Here is a 6,814-nt window from a genome sequence, read left to right on the forward strand (position 1 = left end):
AGCTCCTGATGCGGCCCAGATGACTTCTGCAACAGTGAGGATGGAAACAGACGCGATCTCAAACCGAGTATGATGCACAAGACCTGAAACAGATCCCCACTTCAAGCAGCGATTAAAGACAAGAAGTGCTCAGATCAGAGTCATGATGACAAAACAAGCATTGAGGCCCTTCAGCACAGCTACCAAGTCGCCTGTCTGGTCAGTCCAGTGTCAAAAGCCAGGAGGATATCAAGACCCGAGAAGCACAGAACAGACGTTGCAGAAGCAACACTACAAGACAGACAAACTGAAGGAAACTGTCCGGTCTGGCACACACACTCACACTACAAAATAAACCCGCTCCTTCTATTAGCCTGGTGACCCAGCCACAAGCAGCCTGAACGTGACCCAGCCTCAACCACCCTCACAGTGGCACCAAGTATATTCAGCCAGCTGGTTCCATGCTGCTCTGCCTCCCAGCTCCCATTAGCCACCCCAGATATGCAAATACCAGGTGGCCCCCAACTTAGCTCTCAGGTTGCTGGATGGCAAAGTCCCACCGCCTCAAGAAATGCACAGGCACTGATTGTCATCTTAGTCAATTGCCAGGCTCATCATCAGCTGCAAAAACAGAAACAGCATTCACTAGGATGCCAGCCCCATTGCTCACCTTCTCTACAATGCTGACTACTACTGATGCAACATACGATTGTGCTCACGTGTTCCTCTCCGAGTCCAAGCTCCAACAGTGCAGCCAGTATCATCCACACCACCTGGGAAAATAAAGGGATTAAATGATCGTTGCGTTCACAACAAGTCAGCCAATGGTGTTTTTTGTTGTTGTTGTTTTTTGTGTGTGTTTCCTGTATTTTTTTTTAAATCTGCCTTAGCTCAACAGCATGCAGAGCGCAAACAAGAGAACTGGGGAGTACCTAGAAGAAACAATCCTCATGCTTTTGCTGCAGCTTTGAATATTAAAAGGACAATACGACCCAGCAAGTAACTGGAACTTTCTTAACTGGAATTAGCTCAAACTTTCATTCACATTGAAAGAAAAATCCGGGAGGAGAACAGATTATACATCAACAGAATTAATTCCATTCCATCCCCAGAAAAAAAATCACATACTCTCATCCCCTCCTGTACCTCAGCCGCTTGCCTGCCCCACATGGCAGATGCTTCCATCTGTTCTCTTTCACCACTTATAGCACCTCTAAAAGGCAAACTGGAATTTTACTCTATTGGATGTAGGAAAATAACTGCAGTGACAACCGCACCCCAAAAACAACAGTTACCTCTGCTCATCACGCACCAGAGTCACTGCAGAGGCAGCTTGGGTCGAGAGGTCCTGCACTGCACACTGCACACTGCATTTCACCCTGAACAAAGGAAAGACACAGGCAGAAGATAAACATTCAGCTGCCAGCAGTAGCACCCATCCCTCAACAACATAAGCAACCCCAGCTTTACTTTTATCCTTTCAAAACAGCACTCCACTTGCCTCTGTACCTGCAAATTAGGTCCAAGCTTGAAAGGAGCGGCCAGCATCATCCACGCCACCTGGGAACACAAAAGGACAAAACGACCACTGTGCTTGCAAGCACCCACCTGCCACATTGCTCCTCTATCCCGAACAGCCTCAACTCAGACCCTCACAGGGAAACACCTGAGCGTCTTCCCTTCGCTTCGGATAAGGGATGACCAGGCTGACAACACTCACCTTCCCTCAGAGCTTCGTGACATGAGGATTTCCCTTCCCTCTCCACAACTGCACAAAGCACCTGCAGAGACAAGAGAAACGCACACTCTGAGGCACCTCACAGCCACAGCGTACCTGCTACAAGACCTCTCTCTTCCCAGCTCCGGTACTTCAGCTGCTCACCAGCTCTAACTGAGATTCTTTGCTCACAGCACCACAGCAAAATCTGCCCAGGCCACACAACACACACTACACAGGCTACATTGCCTAAGACACACAAGCTGGAACATTCCCACCCAACAATCAGTCGCATCACACAGGAAGGCTGCCATACTCTCCAAGAAACCAAACCTACCAGTCCTGAGGAGCTCCCCACCTCCTCCTGCCAACCACGCTCAGCAAACACACTATTTACTGCTCAGAAAAACAGAAACTTAAAACATACACACACAAAAAACAACTGAGCTCCACAAATGCCAAAAAGACGTGCACACACAGCAGCCTTGGCAGGGGTAATCAAACTTACCCTTTGCAGATGAAAGAGGTGACTCTGATACAACCCTGCTCAGTCTCTTGGTAATGCTGCATCTACCCTGCCAAGCCACATGTAGCATGAAATGAAGCTGGTTTTAGTCCTCTGGAAAATTACAGAAGTAGGTCTATGCATCTAGAGAATAAATTTAGCTCAAAAACAGAAGAGCATCCCACCATCCCAAAAAATAGTGAGCCAGCAGCCTCTACTAAATATCCCTCTATTAAGTGAATTCCAAGCACTTAAAAATTCTAGAAATCTATAAACTCCAGCCTGCCTAGAGAACCCTGCAACTGAATGAATGAAAACCAAAGCACTTACCCCAAGGAGCAGCCCAGGCAGAAGGAGCTCTCTGATAGCATGCCTGGGGCTCATATACCATTCAGCCCCGCCCAGCACCCAAACCCAATCACCTGGGAAAGGGGAGGGGCAAAGCACAAGGAAGTAGAAAGAAAGCAGGAGCAGCAGCAGCTGGTTTTCGTTTTCTTTATTATTTTTTTTAAGATCTGCTTTACTTGAACAATACGCAGAGAGCAGACAAGAGACCTGGGGTGTTTCTAGAAGCAACAATCCCCATGCTTTTGCTGCAGTTTTTAACATTGAAAGGACAATACGACCAGGCCAGTAACTGGAACTTTTTCAAACGGAATTAGCTCAAACAGGTTCATCATCACTTGCAAAAACAGAGAACCAGCATTCACTAGCACGCCAGCCCTGATAACCACCTCTTGGACAACGCTCACTACTACTGATGCAACATACAGTTGTGCAATGCCTCTCTGTTCAAAACTCCTTTACCTCAGCTGCTCAGTAGCTCCACATGAGAAATGGGCCCAGGCGGCGCCGCGCCGAAATGGGCCCGGGCGGCGGGGCGCTTAAATGTGCCCGGGCGGCGCCGCGCTTAAAAGTGCCCGGGCGGCGCCGCGCCGAAATGTGCCCGGGCGGCGCCGCGCTTAAAGGTGCCCGGGCGGCGCCGCGCCTAAAGGTGCCCGGGCGGCGCCGCGCCGAAATGTGCCCGGGCGGCGCCGCGCTTAAAGGTGCCCGGGCGGCGCCGCGCTTAAAGGTGCCCGGGCGGCGGGGCGCTAAAATGTGCCCGGGCGGTGCCGCGCTTAAATGTGTCCGGGCGGCGCCGCGCTTAAAAGTGCCCGGGCGGCGGGGCGCTAAAATGTGTCCGGGCGGCGCCGCGCTTAAATGTGCCCGGGCGGCGCCGCGCTAAAATGTGCCCGGGCGGCGCCGCGCTTAAATGTGCCCGGGCGGCGCCGCGCTTAAATGTGCCCGGGCGGCGCCGCGCCGAAATGTGCCCGGGCGGCGCCGCGCTGAAATGTGTCCGGGCGGCGCCGCGCTTAAATGTGCCCGGGCGGCGCCGCGCTAAAATGTGTCCGGGCGGCGCCGCGCTAAAATGTGCCCGCGCGGCGCCGCGCTGAAATGTGTCCGGGCGGCGCCGCGCTGAAATGTGCCCGGGCGGCGCCGCGCTTAAATGTGCCCGGGCGGCGCCGCGCTAAAATGTGCCCGGACGGCGCCGCGCTAAAATTTCCCTACTACATTTCCCGATATGCTCTGGGCACTCAAGATGGCCTCCCGGAAGTTCGGAGTCCCAGAACTACATTTCCCGGTATGCTCTGGGCACTCAACATGGCCTCCCGGAAGTTCGGAGTCCCAGAACTACATTTCCCGGTATGCTCTGGGTACTCAACATGGCCTCCCGGAAGTTCGGAGTCCCAGAACTACATTTCCCCGTATGCTCTGAGCTCTCAACATGGCCTCCCGGAAGTTCGGAGTCCCAGAACTACATTTCCTGGTATGCTCTGGGCACCCAACATGGCCTCCCGGAAGCCTGGTGCCGGAAAACTACACCTACCAGCATTCCCTGGCCAGCCGGCATGGCCAATCACAAGCCGAGTTTTCGAGAACTACATTTGCCAGCACTCACTCTAACCGTAGCCTTTACCACCGCCCTTTCACAAGAAAGCCTCAAGCCCTAACCTTAAAAACCCTCGAAATCCCTACAGACCTAACCCAAACTATTTAACACACTAAACCCATGAAGACCTATGCCTAAAAGCCCTAACCCAAAAACTTAGGACACTCCAAACCCCATCCCGAAAACTTAGGACGCTCCAAACCTTATCCCGATAACTTAGGACGTTCCGAACCCAATCCCATAAAATAAGATGCTCAAAACCCTAACCCAACTACTTAGGATGCTCAAAAGCCTATCCCAAAAAATTAACATGCTCAAAACCCAAAAATTAGGATACTCAAAACCCTAGCCCTGGAGAACCTGACCTGAATAATAATAATAATAATAATAATAATAATATCTTAAAACCCTAACCATAAATAACTGACCAAAAATAAAACCCTAAGACCCTAACCCTAATAAGCATATCACCACTACAACCCAAAAAACTCTAAAACCTTAACATGCTAACCCTGAAACCCTTAAAACATTAACCCCCAAATCCTTAAAATCCTAACCATTAAACCTCCAACCCTAAAAACCTTAAAATCCTAAACTTAAACCCTGAAAACCCTTACCCTGAAACGCAACCCTAGTGCCCTGTCCCTAAAACCTTAAAACCGTGAATCAATCTGTAGCCAATAACACAGGCTGAGTCGAGGATTTCAGTATAGTAGAATTTTTATTCGAGATTACAATGGCAGGTGTCCCACAAGCAGGAGGGTGCCTACTAATTCCATACACAGTTTATACACTTTTTTTTTTTTCTGCCAAGGATCTGGACCCTCCCCTGTTTCCCCATTAACTGTGCTATTCAAGGTTCATAATCTATCTGGTGCTTCACAGAAAATACACAGCTGCTGGCCTGTTAGAAGTCACATTTCTTTACTAGGATCTTACTCTGTGAGGTGGTAATGTTTCTTACGCCGTGATTTCCACCTAATTGCTAAAATGTGCCCGGGCGGCGCCGCGCTAATATCCAGACAGTAGCGAGCGCGGTGATGCTACTGTGCATGTGCACAGCTGGTTGCTGTAGCACCTTATTTTAGCCACCGGGTGGCGGCAGCGAGCGCTGCAGGAGTGATGTGCATGTGCAGAGCTGGGCGCTGCAATGCCGCCTTTTGGTCATCGGGCGGCAGTAGAGAGGCCGGTGGCGTTACTCCGTATGCAGTACCCCTGCATCCATACAACCCGCGCTGCAGCACCCCTCTTTGGTCATCGGAAGGTAGTAAAGCGCGCAGTAGTGCTACTGCAACCCGGGGTGCTGCACTTCAGCGCCACAGCGACCCCACCGTGAGCTCCCCTGCACCAGCGCGCTCGAGCAGTCCCAGTCCCTCACATGCCGCTCAGCACCCTTGGGGAGAGCTGCTCTCCCACGTCCCGAGGAACGCCATGGTGCTCAAGCTTTAATAGGCTGTACTTTTGGTCCCTGTGCACAAAGCTCACCAAAAGAATTAGCATGTCATCTTATAATCTCTTTCTGTTTATCACTTTGTATCGTGGTCCTATCTCTCCTTCCACCAGTCAGCAGCAAAAAACACTCCATATTCAGAATTTGTTTGAAAGAGATAATAAACATAATACATGGTGATCAAATAAATCTAATGGAAGGAAGCCGAAGACCCTGATCTAACTCACACAAAAGAGTGGTGGGTGTTGGGGGGTTTGGGACAGGGTTTGGAGCAGTGTTACTCACTGGTGGTCTTGGGGCACCAGCTGGGGGCTTTTGGTCCAGGCTTGGAGGGGTTTGGGGGTCTCAAGGGTCAATGGTAGTTTTGGGGTAGGGTTTAGCAGCTTGCGTGGTTTTGGGGGCTGGTTTGAGGGATGTCTGCAGTCTTGGGGAAGAGACCTTGTGCCAGCAGTAGGGCATTGATTTTTACTATTTTTTCCCCATAACGAGATTTTTTCACAGATGCATCAATGAGCAATGCCATATAATGCCAGGATGGAGTTCCAGCAAAGACTGAGGAGCTGAGATACATGGCCTGCCAGAACATTGCTCAGTAGCGACTGCTAGCCTTTTTTTAAGTGTATGTAAATTCATAAATTGTGTTAGTTACAGACATTTAGCAAACCAGCTAATGGCTATGCACTGTCATAAAGAACTACAGGCTACCATACTCAGGCTTCAGCAGTTACCATGAGACAAGTGAGATCTGATAGGAGAAAATAAATGCTTCTGATTGATCCTGCTCAGAGGCAAGTGGTTCCTTCCACACCCCACACTGGCAGTTCCTCCACCCCGCGGCAGGTCGCAGGGGGGATCCCGACACTCCTCGCCAACAGCAAAGATCCACTTTGCCCCTGAAGTTTGCATGGTCCGATAGACTCGATTCAGACTTTGTGCCAGACGCCCCACAGTCAAACGAGCGCACCTCGGAGCCCTGCACGGCCGCTGTGCCATCCCACTGCACTGACTCACGGAGGGGGAACCCGAAAGACCGCGGGCCGCTTTCCCCGCCCGGCAACCCCTACTTCGCGGCACAGAGCGCCGGGGGGACCCTATGTGGCGGCACGGTGCAAAGTGGCAGCAGCCGGTGCCGCCGCGAACGGCTTCTCCTCACAGGGACCGCGCGGCCGGCAGCGGGGCTTGAAAACAACCAAGAACGACTCCCCGGCTCCCCGCAGCCCCCGTCCCCGCAGG

General features: G+C 51.5%; 1 long non-coding RNA gene across 1 annotated transcript; it reads right to left on the bottom strand.

Annotated features, from left to right (window-relative positions):
- Positions 1-1,272: 1,272 nt before the first annotated feature.
- LOC139999070 (uncharacterized) lies at positions 1,273-2,317 on the bottom strand. Its single transcript, XR_011804096.1, has 4 exons — positions 2,205-2,317; positions 1,700-1,760; positions 1,489-1,539; positions 1,273-1,358 (listed from the first exon to the last, which is right to left on the bottom strand). It is a non-coding gene; the product is annotated as an uncharacterized lncRNA (long non-coding RNA).
- Between the last annotated feature and the right edge of the window lie 4,497 nt (positions 2,318-6,814).

The sequence above is a fragment of the Anas platyrhynchos genome, chromosome 19, assembly GCF_047663525.1.
Source record: "Anas platyrhynchos isolate ZD024472 breed Pekin duck chromosome 19, IASCAAS_PekinDuck_T2T, whole genome shotgun sequence".
NCBI lineage: Eukaryota > Metazoa > Chordata > Aves > Anseriformes > Anatidae > Anas > Anas platyrhynchos.